This window comes from Dipodomys merriami, unplaced genomic scaffold (genome assembly GCF_024711535.1).
Source record: "Dipodomys merriami isolate MVZ:Mamm:240054 unplaced genomic scaffold, mDipMer1.0.p SCAF_7, whole genome shotgun sequence".
Taxonomy (NCBI): domain Eukaryota; kingdom Metazoa; phylum Chordata; class Mammalia; order Rodentia; family Heteromyidae; genus Dipodomys; species Dipodomys merriami.
In genome coordinates, this window is record NW_027206290.1 from 68543480 (window position 1) to 68566567 (window position 23088).

A 23088-nucleotide genomic window follows, 5' to 3' on the forward strand; every position below is an offset into this window, starting at 1 on the left:
TTAATCTGCTTCCACTCTTGTTATTTTCTTGAGCACATCTGTATTTTCTTCCTCTCCCCCTCCCTTTCCCCCTTCCCTGCTTTCTCTTCTTTACTCTTATTTGTCCCCTTTTTCATTTCTTCTTGTTTTTCTTTGTTCTTCATCATGCCACCTCCACACATACACACACATGAAGAGTGAGATCTTGACATAGTGCCTTCCCTGGTGGCCCTTTCTACTCCACAAAGAAAACAAGTATCTTTCCCTCTCAGCCTTTCCCCTGTCCCTGTCCCATCCCCTACCATTGCATGGAAGTTAGGGGGGACCAGGCTCAGCACGGGCCAGTCCCAGAGCCCAGCTTCTGACCCGGGGAGACACTGCACCCGGGGGCCTGTAACCTTTCACCCTCGGAGTGTCTCTGAAGGTCATTTCCACAGCCCTCAGCCACCAGCCTCCCACTGAGGCCAACTGGGGAAGAGGTTCCCAGCCTCCCAGGCCCAGCTCGGACAGCTGGCTGCAGCTAGAAGTTGGAGGAGTCTCAGTGGTGCCCCAGGCCTGTCAGGCACCTGCTTCACCCCTTGCCTCCCTGTGTCCCTGGCACACATCCTTTCCCCAGCTGACCACCTCCCAAGACCCTGGGAATGCATACACTAGAGCAGATGGACTGTCAGCCCCGGGGGAGCAAGTGGCCCACCCCAGAGGCCACAGAAGCCACGTGGAGCTCTGAGATTATCCAGGCGACCCACTGCAGCTTGTTCCTTGTACCCACAGGGAAACTGAGGCCTGAGGATGTGGCACACAGTCCGTTCTTGTTTGGTTATCCTGCTCGATGCATCGCAGTTGAGAGGAAATCCAGGGTGTCTAGGAAAAGCAAGAAGGAGATTGTCGCATCAGGTGCCAAGGGGTGGTGCCCCCACACTTGCTTACCTCTGGCTTGGAGTCCCTGCTCATTTGTGCTTCACGGAGACACCCCAGCCCCCAGGCAGGAGGGACGCTGGGAGGAGCCATCAGCATGGACCAGCTCAGAAGCGAGTTTCTGCTCACCCCTGTCACAAAGGCTTAAACACCCTGGGAAGGGAAAATTATGCTCCTAATTTGCATGAGGTGGCCCAGGCTGAGGTGAGGTTCCAGGTCACTTCTCTCAGACCAAGGCAGTGACCCTGGCACTTGCCTTCACCTGTAGAAGCCCCCAGCTTTGTTCTGGACCTTTTAAGGCCCATCCTCACCCTCCCTTTGCACCTCCCTGAGGACAGTCACAGTCCCTGCTCATCTGCTCGGACCCCAGCTGCCTTTCTGGAAAGGTTTGTGCCTATCAAATGCTCTCTGCTCCGTTCAAGATCCCCAACCTTTTTTTTTTTTTAAATAATGGAGAAGAAACAACATAGTTGCAAGGCCTTGGGCACAGGCGGGTGCTGCCGGCCCATTAGGCTCAGTGCACAGCAGCGGAATGAAAACTGTGTGGATAGTTTTCCCTGGAATGCCCAGCAGAGCGGTCAGGGGGGATGGACATGGTGAAAAGTCAGATCAGATGCTGGAAAAGAGGCGGACCCCCTACAGGACATCCAGTTGGAGGTAGAAGAAGGCAACACGACAACCCCTTGAATCACAGAAATGGCTGCAGGGACTTGGCTTTGCTGTTAGTGGCTTCATTGATGACCAAGCCCCCCACTCAGGACCCAGAACCACCAGAGCCGTGAGGACACGCAAGGCTGCTGGTGACAGGGCCTTGACATCCAGATGCACAGGTCAGAGTCCAGCCGTGGGGGTGCATTAAGCCATTTCCCCTCTGGGCCTCAGTTTTCCCTACCTGATGGCTAAAGGAGAGGCAAGACTGGATTCAATCCATTGCTCCCTGTGTCTGGCAGCTTCCTGAGGAATTTTCTAAAATTGGGATTCCAAGATCCTAAGCTGGGACTTGATGGCTCACACCTGATCAGCCCAGGCAGGAAAGTCCATGAGACTCATTTCCAGTTAACCAACAAAAAGGCAGAAGCAGAGCTGTAGCTTCAGTGGTAGAGTGCTAGCCTTGAGTGGAAAAAGTAAAGCAAGAATACAATGCTCGGAGTTCAAGCCCCAACATGTGTGTGCGCATGCGTGCACACACGCGCGCGCGCACACACACAGAGGATTCCAAGTTCCTACCCCAAGCCTACTAATTATAACCAATTTAGGAGCCAGAAGAACTCACCTTATTCATTCCAGGGTGATCTGAGGGAGGGATGCCCTTGCTGACTTCCAGAGTGTGTGGGTCTGAACTTGAGGAAGACAGTCTCTCTCTTGTGATCTAATGAAGGAGGGGGGGAATGGGGGGGAGGACAGGTGTTCTAAATATAAATATAATTTTTTGCTAAGACTCGAATCCGAGGAAGCTGGACGTTCTAATTGTAGAAGACCAGGAGGAGAGAAGACATTTCCAGTCCTGCAATTCGCTAACCATTTTCTTGCTTTTTGTGTGCTGAGTTTGGGGAGCTTGCCCCTTCTATCCCCGATGAAGGAGACGTTCTACTTTTTGTTTTGTTTTGTTTTGGAATGAAAAGAGAAGCTACCTGTGGGAGCCCAAGTCCTTTTCTAAGCTTTCATCACAGACGGTCTCTCCAGCCTCTCCCAGGCTCTCTGGAGGAGGGGGGGCGGCCTCCCAAGAAGGGGACCCTGAGCCTCATGTGGGCTCAAGTTCACAGAGAAGCTAGGGAGGGGTGGTGGGGTGAAGCCAGGGGAGGCCACCGCTGTTCCCGCTATTCCAAAGGGGAGAGGACGATGGCACTGAGGAATGTCTGCTCCCCTCTCCTGCCCCCCCCCCCCATTCCAGCAAGGCACTGGCCTCACCACACTGACCCTAAACCCTCACCTTAGGGTCTCCTGTCATCCCCAGGTTGTGCCACTAGAGGGCACCACTTACACAAAACCTAAGCAGCAGCCAGTTGGGGGGTTCTGGGGGGACAGGCAGAGCGGTGTCCTCCTGCAGTCCAGGAGGCTGTGTCTGCCTCAGGGAAAATGGCTGCTGCCGCCAGGGTGGCTTCAGCAGAACCAGGGCCCACGCCCTTACATATAAAACCAGGATGGAGTCAGGCGCAGGTGACGCAAGGCTGTAATCCTAGCTACTCAGGAGACTGAGATCCGAGGATTGCAGTTCAAAGCCAGCCTGGGGGAAGGAAAGTCTGTGAAACCTTATCTCCAATTGATCACCAGAAAACAGGAAGTGGCACAGTGGCTCAAAGTGGGAGAGCCCTAGCCTTGAGCAAAAGACAAGGACAGTACCCAGCTCTATAACCACCACCACCACCAACAACAACAACAACAAAAACTCAAAAATCAAAGCCAAGATGGTCACCATCGCATGACCCCTTGCCCGGACCTGGGCTCTAGACAGCATTACATTTCTCCATTTCCACTCAAGCTAATTTCAAGCCAAAGCCAGGCATGGTAGTACAGGCCTGTAATCCCAACATTCAAGAGTCTGAAGGAAGAGAAGAGTTTGGAGCCAGCCTGGGATGTATAGGAAGTGAGAGGAGGGAAGAGGAGACGAAGAGAGGGAAAGGAAAATTTCAAGTTGGAGTATGTGATCCTACTGACTTGAAAATACAATAAACACAATAGTAATGACAACAGTGATCATAATGCCTTCCACTTACTGAGCACCTATTATGTGCAGACATTACTAAGAGCCTCCTGATGGGTACCTTACCTCCTTGGCTTCCTCTCCTCAATACTGGTCACAGTAGCTCCCCTTTTCCTGGCTTGCCCCAATAGACCCCACATTTTCACATCCTTTATCTGCTGCTGCTTTTGCACAGCCTCGCTGGCCAACTTACAGAAGGGGAAACTGAGGCTCACAGTACAGCCATTCAGATCCATCCTCCTCTCCCACTCAGCAAACACATGTAAGAGACCTGCTGTGTGCCTGGGCTGAAGTGTGCTGGTGATGAAGCCCCTGGCCTTGTCCCTAAGCTGTCTGTAGGTGAGTCCATTCAGACTGATTGAAAGACCTTCTGCACCAGAATCTGGGAGGAGAGACCAGAGAGGGGAGGGGAGAGGTGGGGAGGACAGAGGTAGGGAGGTCCCAGATGGAACCACCATGCAGAAGCCAGCTCCTAATGGAGTGTGTGTGTATGTGTATATGGATGGATGGATGGATGCATGGATGGATGCATGGATGGATGGATGGATGGATGTGTCCTCTAACCTCCAGCTGTGGAGTCTTCCCAGCAGAGCCCCCAGAACCCCTGATCCTCACACGCCACACACACAGTCAGATGGTGGCGGTTGGTACCTCTAGGGCTGAGGAGCCCTGCTTCACAGCCCTTGGCAGCTGGATGGGGGTGGAGCCAGGCATCTGCCTCCTCGGAGGAGAAGCAGAAGGAAGATGCGGAAGGGCAGACAGCAAGGCCCCAAATCCCCTCTTCACCCTACAGCTTTGAGCCTGTAAGTGAGATCCCAAATGTTGCACTGTGCCTAGGTTTCCTCATCTGTAAAAGAAGGTGTCGAGGCTTAAATACATTAATACAGAAGAAAAGATTAAATGATGTGTATCTGGTCATATAAAATAGTATTTATCAAGATGGACTCCAGGAAATGGAAACAAGAGGTTTTTTTTCTTTTTTCTTTTTGTCTTGTTTGTTCATTTATCTGTATTTGGGAGGGCAAGGGGGCACAGAAATGGAGGAACAAAGGGTGAACAAATGCAACAGGGCTACTCACTAGACACTATGATGAAAATGAACGCTACAACTTGTGGGTGGGGGTGGGAGGGAAAAATTGGGAGAGGGAGAGGGAGAGGGAGAGAGAGAGACAGAGAGAGAGAGAGAGAGAGAGAGAGAGAGAGAGAGAGAGAGAGAGAGAGAGAGAGAGAGAGAGAGAAAAGGGGATACATTGTCCAAAAAGAAATGAACTCTTGACCTGACTTACAGAACTGTAACCCCTCTGTCCATCACCTATGACAATAAAAAATTAAATAAAAAGGAGAAAAGATTAAATGCCCAGCGAAAGTTTATTACAGGTACTTTGTCCATTGATTCAACAAGCATTTCTTTTTCTTTTTCTTTTTTTCTTTGGGGCTTGAACTCTGGGCCTGGGCACTGTCCCTGAGTTCTTCAGCTCAAGGTGAGCACTCTACCATTTGAGCCACAGCACTACTTCCGTTGTCTGGTGGTTTATTGGAGATAAGAGTCTCACAGACTTTCCTGCCCAAGCTGGCTTTGAACCATGATCCTCAGATCTCAGCCTTCTCAGTAGCAAGGATTACAAGTGTGAGCCATCAAGGGCCTAGCTCAACAAGCATTTCTTAGCACATAGCCTGAGTGTGGAGCTGCGCCAGGCAGTTAACAACAAGAACAAATCCATCTGCCGCCCACCTTCTTAATGTGTGCTGTATTATTCCTATTTGTTGCAAACAAGGAATCCAAGGCCCAGGAAGTAAGCAGTGGAGTGGGAACATTAAAACCCCCATGTAGCAGACACTTCCTGCCCAGACACCCCAAGGCACATCACCTACACAACCCCAGGCCAATGAGCTGGGCAGAGCATCAACGAGTCCCTCATTCTTGCTGCATTCTCGACCTCTCCCGTCTGTTCCTCCCAGCAAGTTAAGGAACAATTCACCTGGCAAAGTGCTCCAAACACAGCCAAAGATGGCCAACCCCATCAACTCAACGACAATAAAATCACACACGGCTGCTGCTCCTCCTCTATCTGATGGGCAAAGGGCCACACGTGTGTGAAACCTCAGGCCTGGCTGGGCCGGGGCTCTGCGCGCTCCCTTCCCTCCCCAGGTGATGGTTACAGAAGGCCGGAGACCAACCTGTGTATGCACCAAACTCACCTGTGTGTGCACTGGTGTCAGTGCCAAATCCACCGTGAGACGATGAGCTAGTGAGACAGCCATCATCCTCACTGACCTCACTCGGTAGGAAGGGGAAAGGGCTGGAGTGGAGCAGAGGGGAAAATACTGATTCCTCTGTCATCTAAACCATGGGGAACTAGTACCAAGTCCAAAAGAATAAACACCAAACACCTGGGGAAACATCCCGAGAGCTGTCCTTCCTCCTTCACAGGGAAAGATGAAGCGTTCCAGACTGGGTCGTAGACACAGAGCTTTGAGTTTCACTTGAGTTTATGGGGACCCCTCACCCCAGGTGAGGAGCCTGGGCCGTCCAGTCCGCACACATCCACAGCAACCCTTGTGCAGGCCCTGTGTGACATTCTGCTGGGCCAAGGTCTCCACGTCCAGTTCCCTGGGCCTTGGTCCACCCCAGAGTGAGGTAACAGATGCACAACCAGTCACAACAGGACCTGGGTGTGCTTCCCTGCTGGTTGCTGGTCCTTGGGTGAGTCACTCTACCCCAGAGGACACCCCCTTTCTGAGACGTGAGGCCAAACACAACCATCTCTTGCCTGAGGAGGAGAGGCAGGGTGGCAAAGTGTGCACACAATAGGACTCCATTCGCTCTGTCATTGACTCATCAGTCTCTCTCTTCGGGGCCAGTCACATCTATCCTTCAGCATAGAAGCTCATCCTCCAGGAAGCCTACCTGGGTCTGCATTGTTTCTCCTGGGACTCCTCTCACAACCCTTCCTATAAACTCCCTTCCTTCAACTACCCCCAGCTTCTACTCTGCTTGAATCCTACACCTGTCATGGCCACTAGGGGGCAGAAATGTCCAGGAAATCTAAGGCTGTGGACTGGAAAGAGCATCAGGCAAGCAGGCCCACAGCAAGCCGGCACTGGCTCACCGGCTTTACTGGTTAGCCTGATGCAAATTTACATTCTTTATTTTCAATGCTGGCAAACTTAAAACGAAAACACAAACACCTGTTGCTTCGTTTCCCTTTTGATGTCCTCCTGCCCACCTGTTTCCCCCTTAGACCCTTCTAAAGCACAGAATTTTCTAAACTACCTAGGTTTTAAACTCAAGACCTTGTGTTGGCCAAATAGATGCTTTGTCACTTGAGACATTTTTGCTTTTGTTATTTTTGAAATAGGGTCTCTCATGAATGCCTGGCTGCCTTCCATCGCACTACTCCCTCCCAGTGTGTGGCTGAGACGCAGGCAAGCACCATCATGCCCCGTTCTTTGGTTATTCATGGGGGAGGTGGGGAAGGAGAGGGTCCCGAAACCTTTCACCTAAACCCTTGGTCCTCCCAATTGCAGCCTTGAGAGTAGTTGGGGTTACAGGCAAAAGACATCTTGCCTGGCTTGTTTGACTTTTTAGCTCTCAGAAATGGTCTTGTGCTATGGGTTTCTCCTATCTCCTGCTATCTCCCCATCCACCCAGTTTCCCAAACACACCTCTGTACTTGAACAATTAGCAAGATTTACCAGAATAAGGTATGCAGGATTGGAATATAACATCATGTTTCCTTTTTGGCACTTAAAACTTTCACACCAGTGATTTAGAAAGTGTTCAGTTGACTAGTAATATAGAACAACCAGATTGTAGAACAGGGTACTAAAGAAACAATCCCTTCTCCTTCAAGGTGCCACCAGACTAAGGCAGAGGAAAAAGAACTTCAAAACCCAAATTTTAGAACTGTATTTCGCTAAGTACTGTGATGCTGCCCAAGATGCCATACAGAAGACACAAAAAAATTCAAAACAGAACAAGTAGAAAAACTACCTTAGACATTCAATAAGAGTCACCAATGCCAGTTAGTGGCAGCGTTAGTGGCAGCTCACACCTGTAATCCTAGTTACCCAGGAGGTAAAGATATAAGGATCATGGTCCTAAACCAACCTGAGCAGGAAAGTCTGTGAGATTCTTTTTTTTTTTTTTTTTTTTTTTTTGTCGGTCGTGGGGCTTGAACTCTGGGCCTGAGTGCTGTCCCTCAGCTCTTCAGCTCAAGGCGAGCACTCTACCACTTGAGCTACAGCGCCACTTCCGGTTTTCTGGTGGTTTATTGGAGATAGGAGTCTCACGGTCTCTCCTGCCCGGGCTGGCTTTGAACCGCAATCCTCAGATCTCAGCCTCCTGAGTAGCTAGGATTACAGGCGTGAGCCACCAGCGCCCGGCTCGTCTGTGAGATTCTTATCTCCAATTAACCCCCAATACTACAAAAGAAAGAAAGAAAGAAAGAAAGAAAGAAAGAAAGAAAGAAAGAAAGAAAGAAGGGAGGGAGGGAGGGAGGGAGGGAGGGAGGAAGGAAGGAAGGAAGGAAGGAAGGGAAGGAAAGAAGGAAGGAAGGAAGAACGTCAAGAACAACAACCCAATCATCACTATATACAGTCCCAATCGGGACGGGACTTTTTTTGTTTTTGGCTTTGGTTTTGGTTTATTTGTGCTGGTCCTGGGCCTTGAAATCAGGGCCTGAGCACAGTCTCTGAGCTTTATTGCTCAAGGCACTCTACCACGTTGGCCACACCTCTGCTGCTTACATGGTGGTGGTTCCTTGCAGGTAAGAGTTACAGACTTTCTCGCCTGGGCTGGTTTCAAATTGTGATCCGCAGATCTCAACCCCCTGAGGAGCTAGTTGTAAGCGTTGGGGAAAGGAAACTCCCACACAGTTCAGAGGAAGAGGGTTTATTGAGAGAGGGAGAGCCCAAACTTGCAGCTGCACAAGATGGAGGCAAGCAGAGCAGGAGAGATTATGGCCAGAGAAGAAACATTATATAGGGGCGGACATGGGGAGGGATGTGGCCACTGCAGATGAGGCGGTGACCTCAGAGGATGGGGAAATCAGAACCCGGGGACCTCCCACTGTACCCAGGCATGCCAGTCGCCTGGGTTACAGGTGCTGGGCAGGGACTTCTAGGGAAGGGGCCATTTCTCCCAGACAGACCTAACACTCCAGCCTTTTGGAAGTTATAAAGGGGTGGTAACTCTCTCTGACTACTTCCTGCTGGCAAGGGGCATCCATGTTAGGGGTAGAAAGCAGAAATGTCTGGTCCAGGAGAAGCCAGCAGTAACAGTTCGTTGGTGGAGAACATGCATAGAATCTTTGGATGAAATCCGAAAGAAGTCTTATGAGGCAGGGGTTTGGTAGGTCTGAAAGAAGAGCAGGAATCGCTTGGCGTCATCGCCGGTGTAGAAGAGGCAGGGGCAGGAGCCTTTTTTGCTCTTGACAGAAGTCACTGTGGTGTCCGGTGAGCTTCACTGCGGTGGGAGGGGTCAGGAGGGCCTGGCGAGGGCCTGTCTACTTCCGATGTAAACCAGATGGATTAAGGGTCTTGAGAAAGACTTGATCCGCAGGCAGGGGAAGGGCCTTGAGGAGGCTGGGCATTTGTCGGCATGTTGATGGCATAAGATATCTAAGGAGGGCTGGGAAGGTGGCTCAGTGGTAGAGCGCTTGCCTTTTAAGCGAGAGGCCCTGGGTTCGATTCCTCAGCACCACATAAGCAAAAAGCAAAAAGCCGGAAGTGGCGCTGTGGCTCAAGTGGTAGAGCGCTAGCCTTGAGCTGAAGAGCTGAGGGATAGCGCCCAGGCCCAGAGTTCAGGCCTCATGACCGGACCCAAAAAAAAAAAAAAGATATCTAAGGAAAGTTAGGACAGGAAGATAGTCCGCTAGTGGAGTCTTTGGGTCATTGATAGGGACATTTCCCTGGAGGAAAGGTCTCCGTGAAAGGATATGGATTAGGCACTACTGGATGGATGGGGAGGACTGCAGTGTGAATAATGTGCAGGTTCTGCTAGTAGGAAACTATCATTTACTTCAGGTTTAATACCAGTAAGATGGGGAGTGTTAAAGGAGGAGTTAGTAGGTCTGAGAAGTTTTTGTTTAAGATTGACAGCTCATGCCTATAATCCTAGCTACTCAGGAGGCTGAGATCTGAGGATCACGGTTCAAAGCCAGCCCAGGCAGGAAAGTCCGTGAGACATTTATCTCCAATAAACCACCCAGAAAACCAGAAGTGGCGCTGTGGCTCAAGCAGTAGAGCGCTAGCCTTGAGCTGAACAGCTGAGGGACAGCACCCAGGCCCAGAGTTCAAGACCCAGGACTGGAAAAAAAAAAAAAAAAAAAGATTGACATCACTCGGGTTTTCCTGTTACAATTAGGAGCATATGGACATAACCATGCCATGGGGATGTCATCCACTTAGAGGAAGGACATCGACTTGGTACAGTGTCTTCCTCAGCTGCTTTGTATCCTAGAAGTCCTACATACTTGGGGAACAGAACTCAAACCTAGAAAGGAGTCATCAACAATTAGCCCCTCACAGCCCTAAGTTATAGGACAGCCATTTAAAGGATATTGACATGACCCATTTGGCACTTTAATTTAAAATGGCTACTTTTACCCTTTGGGAGCCGGAGGGATCCCAGTGTTTCGGGATGTGCTGTCACCCACTACCTGGAACAGCACAACAGGAAGTCAAAGCTGAAGAAATGAAAACAGACGGAGACAATACAGCAAGCAGGGACCAAGGGATCAAGGCTCTCTGGCTCTTGAACCCTAAGCTCCTGTAAGCAAGCCTATTCATTTAGTTCAGTACAGGGAGGGTCCGTACTGGTAAGTGCAGAAAACAAGGTATCAATCTATCTGTGGTCACAATCATTCACAGGGGACATGGTTTGTATACATAGTAATAATTGACTCCTTTATTATTAGGGAACAGAGGGGAGCGGCGACCATTTAACCATTAACACAAACATTCATCTTATCCCAATGTCTCAAACTTTATAGGGTCCAAACAACTAACCGTCACAGGGTCCAGTCAATAGTAACTTACAGGGCTGGGAATGTGGCTTAGTGGTAGAGTGCTTGCTTTGCATGCGTGAAGCCCTGGGTTCTATTCCTCAGTACATACATAGAAAAGGTCGGAAGTGGTGCTGTGGTTCAAGTGGTAAAGGTGCTAGCCTTGAGCAAAAGAAGCTCAGGGACAGTGCCCAGGCTCTGAATTCAAGCCCCAGGACTAGCAAAAATAAATAAATAAATAAGTAGTAACAGGTTTATTTTGCCTTGCATGTTTCAACCTTTCCAGGGTCTGAGGAGGTGGCATTCCAGCCCCTTCACCCTTTCCTGGTCTCACGGCTTGCCCCTACATTTCGGCCTTTTTAATACATTTGAGACAGCATGGTTTTCATTTCTGCTCGAGCTGACACATGCTCAATGCTAGAGGACAAACACTGGAAGGGACAGGGAGCTAACAGGGAGACCCCTAAGAGAGCAGCTATCAGATCCCAAGAGGACCATAGATAAGACAGCCACCCTGGGAGCATCCGCTCATCACCAATCTTCAACTTACTCCATTCCTTCCTGAGCTGCTCTAACTGGTTCTAAATTCCTTTAAGACTTGTCAGTTATATTAAAACAACAGGCTCCTTCACACTGTTCATATCCTAAATGATTCTCTATCAGCACATCATCTATGGCAGCTTGATTCTGTAAAATCCCTGTTCTTAATGCATTCCTTTTCTGATTTATTTCTTCCAAATTAGAGCAGGTAACATTTGTTACTTGGTTGAAAAGACAAGCTAGCTGGTTAAGTTCTCTTTGGATACCTACCACAAGTTCGGGACCAGCAGAATGAAGGGCTCAGCTCCAGCTGCATCAGCAGTACTTACCAGTACAAGGTTGTCATCACAATTTGGGGGGAAATCACGTTTCATCCATCTAAGCAACCAAGGCACTATCCTTCCAATGTAAGAGTCCTGAATCATTTTTCTTTAGCCCACGATATGCCCCTTTCCCCACAAAAGAAAGACCCGCCAATACCAAGTCTCTTTCCTTTAGACAAAGTGAGTCTTGCTACAGAACAGCAGTTACTAAGATCATCTGCCAACTGAAACATAAACACTCAGGATGGCTTACAAATTCAAGCCTCATAGTTCACTCAGTCTCTAAGATTTCATCATGAGTTACATTTTTGTCCCCTTCTCTACTGACAGCAAGTCTGAGTCAATTTTGTGATGGATGTTTTGTACAGAGGAAGTTTTATTCATAGTATTAATGGTTCATTGAAGTCGTATGTTTGGAGTACTGGTAAATTCTGATTTGGGGGCCAAATATATAGTGGCATTTTTTTTCCTGTGAGAACACTGTCTCGCTGGTATTTCCGTATTTTGGAACAATTATATTTTCTTTCATCCCTGTAAGTTTGAGTAGACCAAACTGGATATTATCTCTTAGATTGATCAGATGTGTTTTCCAGAGTCCCTCAAGATTTTCTGACTAAATTATTTCAACTCCATCTTTATGCTGACGGACAGGTCCCACTTCTGAATTGTTACCTATCACAGTACAATTTAAATACAGTGGTTTACCCAGCATCAGAACCTTCCCCTCCCCCCACAAACAGAGGCCTGTGCCGTGCAACAGACACTAGCAATAGGAATAAGCGTCATCATCATCATCACAAAGACGTTGCATTCATTTCCTGTCCATTGTCCCTCAAACACCTTTCGGCTGAGAAAGCCTCTTCATGTGCCCCCAGGTGGAAATGGCTGCTGGTCTAGTTCCTGCTGTTCTTCCAGCAGTGCCTTCAGTCATCCTCATCCTTTTTTTTTTGTCAGTCGTGGGGCCTGAACTCTGGGCCTGGGCGCTGTCCCTCAGCTCTTCAGCTCATGGCTAGCACTCTACCACTTGAGCCACAGCGCCACTTTTGGCTTTTTCTTCTTATGTGGTGCTGAGGTATTGAACCCAGGGCCCCATGCATGCAAGGCAAGCGCTCTACCAGGCTCCTTGATGTCAGAGGATCTTCTCTTCATTCCTGGGTTTTAGTTTCTGGACTGGTAGCCAGATGTTTGTAGATCCTGTAGAGACACAAACATAACCACGGCTCTGTACTTCCAGGTTTCCATTTTTTTTTTTATCAGTATCATACTTCCACCCTATAGGTTGACATGAAGACTGTCATTTTTTTCCAGATCCTTCCAATGTTTGTCTGCTGCTGAAGTATTGTATGGAATAGTCAAATTTTCAAAAGTAAGGGTATATAATGCCATTGTTATCTGTTCTTTGGAGAGGAGGTCTGGTGACCTACACCTATTCCCCTTTTTGTTTATTTCCACAATGGCTTGTCCTTGAGGATTATATGGGATTCCTGTAATGTGTTCAATGTGCCATTTATTTGGGAAAGTTTGCAATTTAGTAGTAGGATAGGTGGGAGCATTTGTCCATTTTAATAGTAGAGAGAACGGACGAACCAGTGAAGCAGGAAAGACAAGTGATGATTGTTAGGTTTTTAAAAAGAGGTAGCCGAGTAAGAACAGCACCAGCATGCACGTGGTATTCAGGTAAGGGGTAGGTTTATTCAGTAGACCTGCTGGGACCAGGCAAGGTTGGCACTCCACGTGGCTGGGAAAGAGAGAGAGCAAGAAAAGAACAGAGAGAGAGCTAGAATAGAACAGAGAGAGCAAGAAAAGAGCAGCAAGAGTGTTTGGGCCTGGGCTAGGCCTTATGTAGGGTATGGGTGGGGAAAGGTGTGGCCACATCAAATTCAGATGTGACCTCAGCGGATGCAGATGTGACCTCTTCCAGGTGTCCCAGTTGCCTAGGTAACGCAGGTACTGGGTGGAGACTTTGCCGTGAGGAGGGTGGAGTCTGCTCGCCATCCAGGAGCGGACCTTACAATGATGACATGATTAGAAGTTTCTCTGGATAAAGGTGTAGCCCACATAAAGCCAGAGAAGATGTCAATAGTGACATGTATGAAATTAACTTGACCAAAGGATGGATAGTGGCTAACTTCCATCTGCCACATACCATTAGGATGTAAACTCCAGGGTGGGTTCCAGGAGAGAATGAATGTTGGGTGAGTGAGTAGGGCAGGCTGCAGTAATAGATTGAGTCTAAGTGTGAGCTAAAAGAAATTTTGCCTGGGAAGTGGGAACATTGGCGTATGTTAAATTATGTCGATCTGTAGCTGGAAGGAGTAAAGGAGAAATTAGGGCGATCAACAAAATCATTGCCCTGGGACAAAGGCCCGGGCAATTGACAATGAGCTCTTCTATGAGTTAAAAAGAAGTGGGAGATTCTTCTTCGAACCTCCTTTTGCAGTTCAGTAAAGAAAAGATTAGTAGGAGTTTTCTTTAAGGACAGTGTCACAGTCTCTATTAAAGGAAGAGATGTATTAAAGGAAGCAACATCTTGGGAATTTGTAATGTGATTAAGAGAAGCAGGTTCATCCTTTGAGCAGCTGGATGGCTGCCAGCTCTTCATTCACTGTGCAGACTGTTAAGGGGAGTTAATTATTTTTAGTTTTGGACTGGAATGAGCTGCCTTCCCCTTTTTGCCCCTGTCAGTATAATAAAGAGGTGCTTTTGCGATAGGATAGTTCTTAACCATTTTTGGCGAAATCCACTGTGTATTTTTTAGAAATGAAAAGACTGTACCTTTTGGATAATGACATCCCAGATGTCCCAGATAATAGGAGAGAGCTATTTGCCACGATAGGTTTTCCTGCTAACTATTTTCAATCTCCTTAATTGACGTAGGAATAGCAGCGCAGTCTGGATCTTCACCCCACATAATTTTAAGCCACCAAAGCCCTTGCCAAAAATCACATGAACCTATTTTAGCCAAATAAGTTTCAAGTTTTTTATGAGTGTTGTCAGGGAGAAAAATCCTTTCTAACCATCTTTCTCCTTGACTTAATAATCCTGATAGCAAAAGTGAGAAGAAAAAAATTAATAATTATATCAGAGATTTCAGGATCCACTCTTTCTAACTGGGTATTTTGAATATGCTGTGGTAGACATTGCACTTCTTCTTGGGCCTGTGGGGTTAAAGCCTGAGGGCTATTTAGATCACTATCTCCCTGCCCCCCCCCCAAAAAAATGTTAAAGAGGTGTTGCAATTTATAAATTGGAATTCCTAGGAAAGGACGTAAGGAATTAATATCACCCAGTAATTTCTGAAAGCCATTAAGAGTCTTTAATGTGTCTGCTCTGATTTGAACCTTCTTGGGGGTAATTACATTACTAGTTATTTTGGTTTCCAGATAAGAGCAGGGAGAAAAGCTCTTTAGATTTTTTTCTTTTCTTCTGCTTTCCATAGTCCCATAGCTGACAATTTTCCTGTAAAGAGTTGCAAAGAGGTTGTCTAGCATGATCTTATCAGGCAAAGCCAACAATAGATCATCCATATAATGGATAATATTTGTATCTGGGAAAGGAATCCCGGTTGTAAAATGGCTCCTATGTAATACGACCATGTAGTAGTGCTATTGACCTTTCCCTGAAGCAGTACTTTCCATTGATAGCATTTTGTAGGTTCTTTCACACTTACGTTTATCATAGTAAAGGTTAATTATATGTTGTTCTGCTAAAGGAATAGTGAAAAAAATAATCTTTTAAATCTATGTTTCCAATCTCTAGGAATCGTGGGAGAAGGTTAGCCTTGGCTGTTAAGTGCCCATAGACTAAATAACAGCATTTATTTTGCTAAGATCTTGAGGCATATGCCATTTTCCTGATTTTTTTTTCTTTATTACAAATATTGGAGTATTCGAAGGGCTGACTGAGGGCTCAATATGTCGAGACTTGAGCTGCTCCTGATGCAAAGTGTCCAGCTTTTCTTTGGTTAACGGTGACTGATTAACCCCTTTTTTTGGGGGGAGGGGCAGGGTGAGCCATGTGAGAGGCAGGGGCTGTGGACTGCGATCAGTGACATCAAGACAGGGAAGAGAATGTAATCAGAGTATTCTGTTGTGCCATGAGATCTCTTCCCCAGAGGCTGACTTCAAAAATAAAGATTAAAGGTTGTATGCATCCCAACTGACCATCAGGCCCTGTACGGATCAGCATGCAGACACTCTGCTAGACCTCTCGTACACTCCCTACTCCTGAGAGTCTTTCCTTTCTTTTCTCCAATTAGCAGGCCAATGCTTTTGCGCAATAACAGTTACATCTGCACCTGTGTCCATTAGCTCTCTGAACTTTTAATGATTCGTGGTGAGATTGGTCTCAGAGTGATGGGACCCCAATGTTAGTTAGTATTGTACCAAACTCATTTATTAGTGCTTCCAAATCCCGCTTCCTGCTGATGTTTTACACAGGGAGAGGGGGAGGCTTTGTACAGATGCAGCAGATTTGGATAGTTCTTTCTCCTTCTTTGATATGCAGTAGAGACAATGCTGAGGCCATAATGACACCCATTATAGTCTTCATCAATCACACCTACACGAACTTCTAGGATCTTTCAAGTCCAACTACTTCTTCCTGTAATTAATTGATCCTACTGTAGATTTAGGTATTGGCCCAGAGACCTGTGTGGATAATCTAACAATACCTTGATCCAGGGTCAAAAAACATAGGGGTTACAGTTCTAAGCTCAACTGCTGCACTGCCAGAGGTAGCAGCAATCAAGTCTGAGAACTTTATATGGTGGGGAAATCTGTAATTGGCATCTGTTGAACCGTCAGGGTTTGTTGTCAGGGCCCCAAAGAAAGGCCCGTTCACTCATTTCCCAAAGGAGAAAGAGGTTTGCTGTTTTTGTAATCTGTAGAACAACTCTGATTATCCCAATGTCTTCTTTCATTATGTGTGGGGCCTGTCCCAGGTGGATTGGGACCTCTGTGAGAGGAGTTTTGGTTTTTTGACATTACCTTTTCATGTGCCCATTTTTCCACACCCAAAACATGTTGTATTTTTCACTTTAAGCTCAGTTAGTGGCTGCAGCCAACAGGTTAGTAGCATAAGCAGAGAAGCCAATGTCATCACAAGCTTTGACATAATCTACAAGATTGCCTGCCACGTGTAGTCCTGATGGGACACAAAGCCTTCTGACACTCTGAACTAGCATTATCAAAGGCAAGCGTTTGGAGAAGTTGTTGTACAGTGTTACGAAGATTGTCTTTTCACTGGGCTATGAATTCAACATATGCTTGGGTACCTCCCTGCTTCATTCTTACCAAAGGAGTAGTCATCTGTCCCAGCTGTGCTGCCTTTTCTCATGCCCTGAAGCAGCAGACTCATACCTGACTGATTATGTCATCGTATTGCACCTGCCACTTCTAGCCAAGCCCCCTACTACCCCATAAGTTGTCCATTCCCAATATGTATAGGAGGCTGTGCATGCTGGTTTCTTAAGGGTTGTCTACAAACTTCCTCATTCCACCACATTCTGAATTGAAGGTACAGACTAGACACCGAGTAGGTTTTAGCCAAACTTTCCCATCATGGGGATCAGGCATCCAGCCTCTGCCAGACCTATGAGAATGCCCATCATGTAAGGGGAGGTAGCTCCATAGGTGGTTATAGCTTGTTTAAACTCCCAAGGTGTCTTATAAGGTAGTGTGGCATACACGGAAACCACCTTGAAGGGGAAAAGAGGATCTCTACCCCTGGCTGAATGGTTACAGTCTAACTGATGCCACACAAGTTGCATCAATACAAGCCTTCAATTCCTCTTGTTGAGCCTGCCAATTCCCCGAGATACCTGCTACTGGAGGAGCAGAGGGCAGTACAGGAGGCACAGAGAGACCTGAGAATGGTTAAATTCCTCGTCTTTGAAGGGGCTGGAGGAGGATTCCTGCTCACCGCTCCCCAGGACCTCACAGTTCTTCTAATTTTTTGTTGTAAGATCTAGAGTCTTAGCCTCATCCCTTTTCTGCTTGGGAGCTTCCCACAGATCCACACTGAAGGCCAAAGAGTTGAAAAGTCTGCAACACCATTGTAATTAAATTACATAAAGATCTTTTTTTTTTCTTTTTTTTCTTTTTTTTTTTTTTGCCAGTCCTAGGGCTGTCCCTGAGCCTCTCTGAGCTCAAGGCTAGCACTCTACCACATGAGCCACAGCACCACTTCTGGCTTGTTCTGTTTATGTGGTACTGAGGAGGCAAGCACTCTACCACTAAGTCACCTTCCCAGCCCAAGGATTAAATTTTTAATGGGATCACATCCCCCCCGTCCCCGCCCCCCAGTTCATGAGCCCTTTTAAAAAGGAGCTTTGAAAAAGACCTGACCAGCTCCTTCCATTGCTGCATTTGCAGCATTCCTTGTAGACAACCAATAACAATATTTTTCCACATAATGTGGTGCTAAATCCTCAAAATTTTTTCTTTTACTTCCACTTCTGATACTGCCAACAGTATTTTCACCAACTTAAAAACACTCGGCCCTGTCGCTTTCTGCTTTTCCCCCTTTTTACCCTGGCGACTTGAAACGTGATTCCCCAGCATGTGTTCCCAGATCACAGACTCTCCAGCTTTCTTTGGTTGACTTCTCCAAATACAACTGTTCACCTGTTGCTCAAGCCCCCACGTTGGACACTACTTGTTGGCTGCCCACAACCTGGAACCACACAATGGATACTGGGGCCAAAGAAGAGAGAGAGAGAGTGAGAGAGAGAGAGAGAGAGAGAGAGAGAGAGAGAGAGGCAAGCAGGGACCAGGGACTCAAGGCTCACCGGCTCTTGAACCCCATGTTCCCTTAAGCAAGCCTGTTTATTTAGTTCAGTACGGGGGAGGTTAGTACCGGTAAGGCAATCAATCTATCTTGCAGTTATAATCATTCACAAGAGACATAGTTTGTGTACATAGTAATAATTGACTCCCTTCTTGTTAGGGAGCAAAGGGAAGTGGTGAACATTTAACTGTTAACACATTCATCTTATTCCCAATACCTAGAGCTTTGTAGAGTCCAAAGGCCAACCTAAACATCATGGGGTGAAGTTCATAGTAACTTACACGATTGTTTTGCCTTGTCTGTTTTGACTTTCCAGGGTCCAGTTCTGAGACTTGGAGCACTGAGGGGCAGCATTCCCACCCCTTCACCCTCTGCTGGTCTCGCAGCTCGGCCTCAGAGGTCCCTACAAGGATGCATCTCAGCAGAATGCATGCCAAAGAGGGGTTCTTACCCGCCACAAAGACAAGGCAAAGACGACTCAACATTTTCCTATTGGCCGTGGGTTCAGAGCTTAGACTGGCAAAAGACAAGGCATCTCGTCATCATTTCCCATCCCCTGGCATCTCAACGAACCAAGCTGTCACGTTGCATGCATGCGTCTTCCCCTGCCTGCCAGGGTCTGGTGGGCAGGAGTATCTGCTCTCCCCTGGGCATGGATCATGTACAGTCCACCTGGCACCAGCTACCCTACATTTCTGGGACAGTAGGATTCCCACCTGTCCCCCAACTCAGTAGGGGATGGAAATGTGAGCAACAGACCTGCATCCATGGATGGCCCCAAACCCCTGCCCAATGGGACACAAAACTGTTTAAGTCTCTTATGTAAATTACGAGGCTGAGATCTGAGGATTGAAGGCAGCCCAGGCAAGAATGGCCCTGAGACTCCTATCTCCAATAAGCCACTCAGAAAAATCCAGAAGTGGCTCTGTGGCTCAATTGGTAGAGTGCTAGCCCTAAACAAAAGAAGCTCAGAGACAGTGCCCAGACCCAGAGTTCAAGCCCCAGGACCAGAAAATAAGGGGGGAGGGGAGACACAACTGAAGTAACAGTTTCCACACTCCTTCCACCAGGGGTAGAAGAGGGGACAGACAAGATTCATTCATCTAGCAAGCCTATTGGCTAGTCCCTCAAAACCTATAAAATGCCAGTGGCTAACACCTGTGACCTTAGCCATTCAGGAAACCTAACTGTGAGGATTGCAGTTCAAAGCTAGCCCAGACAGTAAAGTCTGTAAGACTTTTTTTTTTTTTTTTTTTTTTGTTGGCCGTGGGGCTTGAACTCTGGGCCTGGGCACTGTCTCTCAGCTCTTCAGCTCAAGGCGAGCGCTCTACCACTTGAGCTACAGCGCCACTTCCGGTTTTCTGGTGGTTTATTGGAGATAGGAGTCTCACGGTCTCGCCTGCCCGGACTGGCTTTGAACCGCGATCCTCAGATCTCAGCCTCCTGAGTAGCTAGGATTACAGGCGTGAGCCACCAGCGCCCGGCTAAGTCTGTAAGACTTTTATCTCCAATTACTGAGCAAAAGACCAGAAGTAAAGGTGTGGCTTAAGTGGTAAAGCACCAGTCTTGAATAAAAAATCTAGAGGACAACATTCAGGCCTTGAGTTGAACTTCACTACTGACACAAAAGAAACACAAAAGGCAAACAACAGCAAGAGGGCTTAGTTCAAGGCCTAGTACTGGCTCACAGGGACACAGACAAGCCGAACAAAAGTGACAGGGCCTGAGTTCAAGCCCTACTATTGGCACGCACACACACACACACACACACACACACACACAGAGGACAAAGAGCAAGAGACCCTGAGTTCAAGCCCCAGTATTTCACAATAAAGGAGAATAAAAAGCACCCAAACAAGAGAGAAGCTCTGAGTTCACGCCCCACTGCTGGGTGTGTGCACAAACATGCGCGTATACATGTATACACATACAGAGCTAAGCAAGAGCAAGAGGCCCCAAGGTCAAGCCCAAGTACCTCACCACAGGGAAAATAAAAAGAGACAAGCTAATAGGAGAGACTACTATCTTCACACACATGAAATCCAAGCAGGAGGGACAGGCCTTGAGTTCAAACCTTCACTACCACACACACACACACACACACACACACACACACACACTCAAAAGCTAAACAAAAGCTAGAAGCCCTGAGCTCAAGCCCTGCTGTTGCACATGCACATAAACATATGCACAAAAGAGCCAAGCAGGAGAGATGGACAGTCCCCTAGTTCAAGCCCTGTACCTGATCACAAAAAAATAAAGGCCCAACCGACAAGAGAGACCCTGAGTTCAAGTATCAATACTGCTACCCGCGTGTGTGTTCCTACACACATGTATACACACACACACACACACACACACACACACTCAGAGAAAGTCACATGAGAGCCAGAAGCTCGAGTTCAAGCCTTAGTCCCTCACCAAAAAAAAAAAAAAAAAAAAAAATCCAAGCAAGAAGAAGAGGCCCTGAGTTCAAGCCCTACTGCTGAATGCATGCACACACATGAAAGGCAAGAGTGACAGGCCACAAGGTCAAGCCCAGTACCTCACCACAAAAGAAAAGCCAAACAAGAGCCAAGAGTCCCTGAGTTCAAGCCCTAGCAGTTCACCACACACACACACACACACACACACACACACACACACACACACACACACACACACACACACACACACAGAGCTTAGCAAGAGCTAAGAGATTCTGAGTTCAAGCCCCAGTACCTCACAAAAAATGGGGGGGGCTAGGCAAGAGGCCCTGAGTTCAATCCTCCACACTAGAATCACAAAAAATAAAATAAAATAAAATAAAAATAAAATAAAATCACACACACACACACACACACACACACACACACACAATGGTTAACCCTGGCAAGTGCTTGGAGAAAAGCTGTAGAAAGGAAAAGGACAAACAAAACATGGTTTCACTCACTGTCCTGGGAGTGGGGATGAGCCCTGGTGTGCAGACAGGATTCCCTGCTGCTGGTCTGGGGGACAGGGCCTCAGAAACAGCAAGAGCCCTGCAGCTCAGGTGACCATCTCCCAATGTCTCTGCCCTAGTGGTGGCGAATCTATGATTCTTACCACTGAGGCTGTGCTCTGATTGGTTTGCCCCTAGCTGAACTAGGCAGTTTGGAAGGCAACAGCATTGTAATTGGCTATTCTTTTTTTTTTTTTTTGCCCGGCCTGGGCACTGTCCCTGAGCTTCTTTTGCTCAAGGCTAGCACTCTACCACTTGAGTCACAGCTCCACTTCTGGCTTTTTCTGTTTATGTGGTACTGAGGAATCCAATCCAGGGCTTCATGCATGCTAGGCATGTTGTTTAATGGGTTTGCGTACTAGACCGGAGCAGGGGCGGTGGTCGCTTCTTCTGAAACTACTTCCCACTGAAAAGGGGTGAAGTCACTTCCCACTGAAAAGGGGTGAAGTCAACAGTATTCCCTAAATCATCATTTGACTGGGTACCGTTGAGAAGCATCTGGTTAACAGTCTGATGGGTAAAGGCAGCACTCATCCTCTCTGTGAGAATGTTTTGTAAATACCTGAATAGGCAAGACACCATTAATAAAGGGTAAAAAAAAAAATTACTGCTAGCATGCCCAAAAGAGGCATAAGCCAAATAGTAATTGGTCCCCAAAAGGAGCTGTTAAAAATCTGGGAGTCCCAGCTGGGCCTTAAACTTGGGTCCAGAGGTTGGATGCTCTGTTCTACTCTGCCAGTCCTGTTAACAAAACATTGTAGCAACACTCCTCTCCCAAGGAAAGTCAAGCCCTCTCCCCACCCCACCTTTTTCAGCTGTCAATAATCTAGGGCCCTTCTGTTTTGGAGGGTCCCGTCAGCCGGAGAGTTTAGCTGAGCCTGTAGTAGGTTAAGGGCTTCTGTGGGTTCCTTAGCAGAAACCTCTAGAGCTGGTTGTTGGAAGTTCTAGAGTGATACAGACCTCCTGAGGCTATTTCTTCAGATGCTACTGTAGTTAAGGCTTATTCCTATCAAACAGAGTAGGAGGGAGGCTTGCTTTTGCCAGTTCAGGATCCTAAGGAGGTCTTCATTGGCCAACACCTGAAATTCAGTGAAAGTATACAGTGTGTACTGGGGAACTGGGGTTACCACCATGCAAGGGGAGGGTGTGCTAGGACGTACAAAATAATGAGGAGGACTCACACCAAAACAGCGTTCCACTGGGGGCTGTGATAACCAATTTAACCAAAACCTTGGTTGAGCACAGGGAAGAAATGGATGATGCCTTCTCCGTCTTGGAGACATAGCCTGGTACCTGACTCCCCAAATCCTGGAGAGTGGGAAGTAAGACTTTTCCAGCTTTCTCTTAGGATCACAGGACCTTGATGAGGGAGCAACAGAGATGTTTAAAGGTAACAGAGCCAGCATGTGGTGCTGTAGTTTGGTGCACAAAAAGCAATTCTCGGTGGAAACATTAAGAGCCTGAAACATTAACAAAGACTGATTAAGTAAGCTGGTCCAGGTCAGCGGTTGGTAGGATGATCAGAGTCTTTAAGTTGGCTTTTTGACTTTTTAATGGAGGAAACAGCCTTTTGCAGTGGTGCCTTTGGGTTAAGAGCCTCTCTGGTCAGTAGACTTTAATGACTGCCTGGGCATCCTTGTTGTTTATGGTTCCCATTGTCCCCATTTCCCACTCTCTATCTGTGGGAGTGTGATGGTGAAAATTAGGTTACAGCAAGTTGGTATTAGTGAAGATGGGACCATTAACCTGGATGCTATCTGAAGAAAGGAATCCTTGTGCCCCTTATTACTTTGCCCCTTTTTATTATTGTGTTGGATGTATCAGCTACTAAAGGTTTGTAAGTTTTTATTTCCC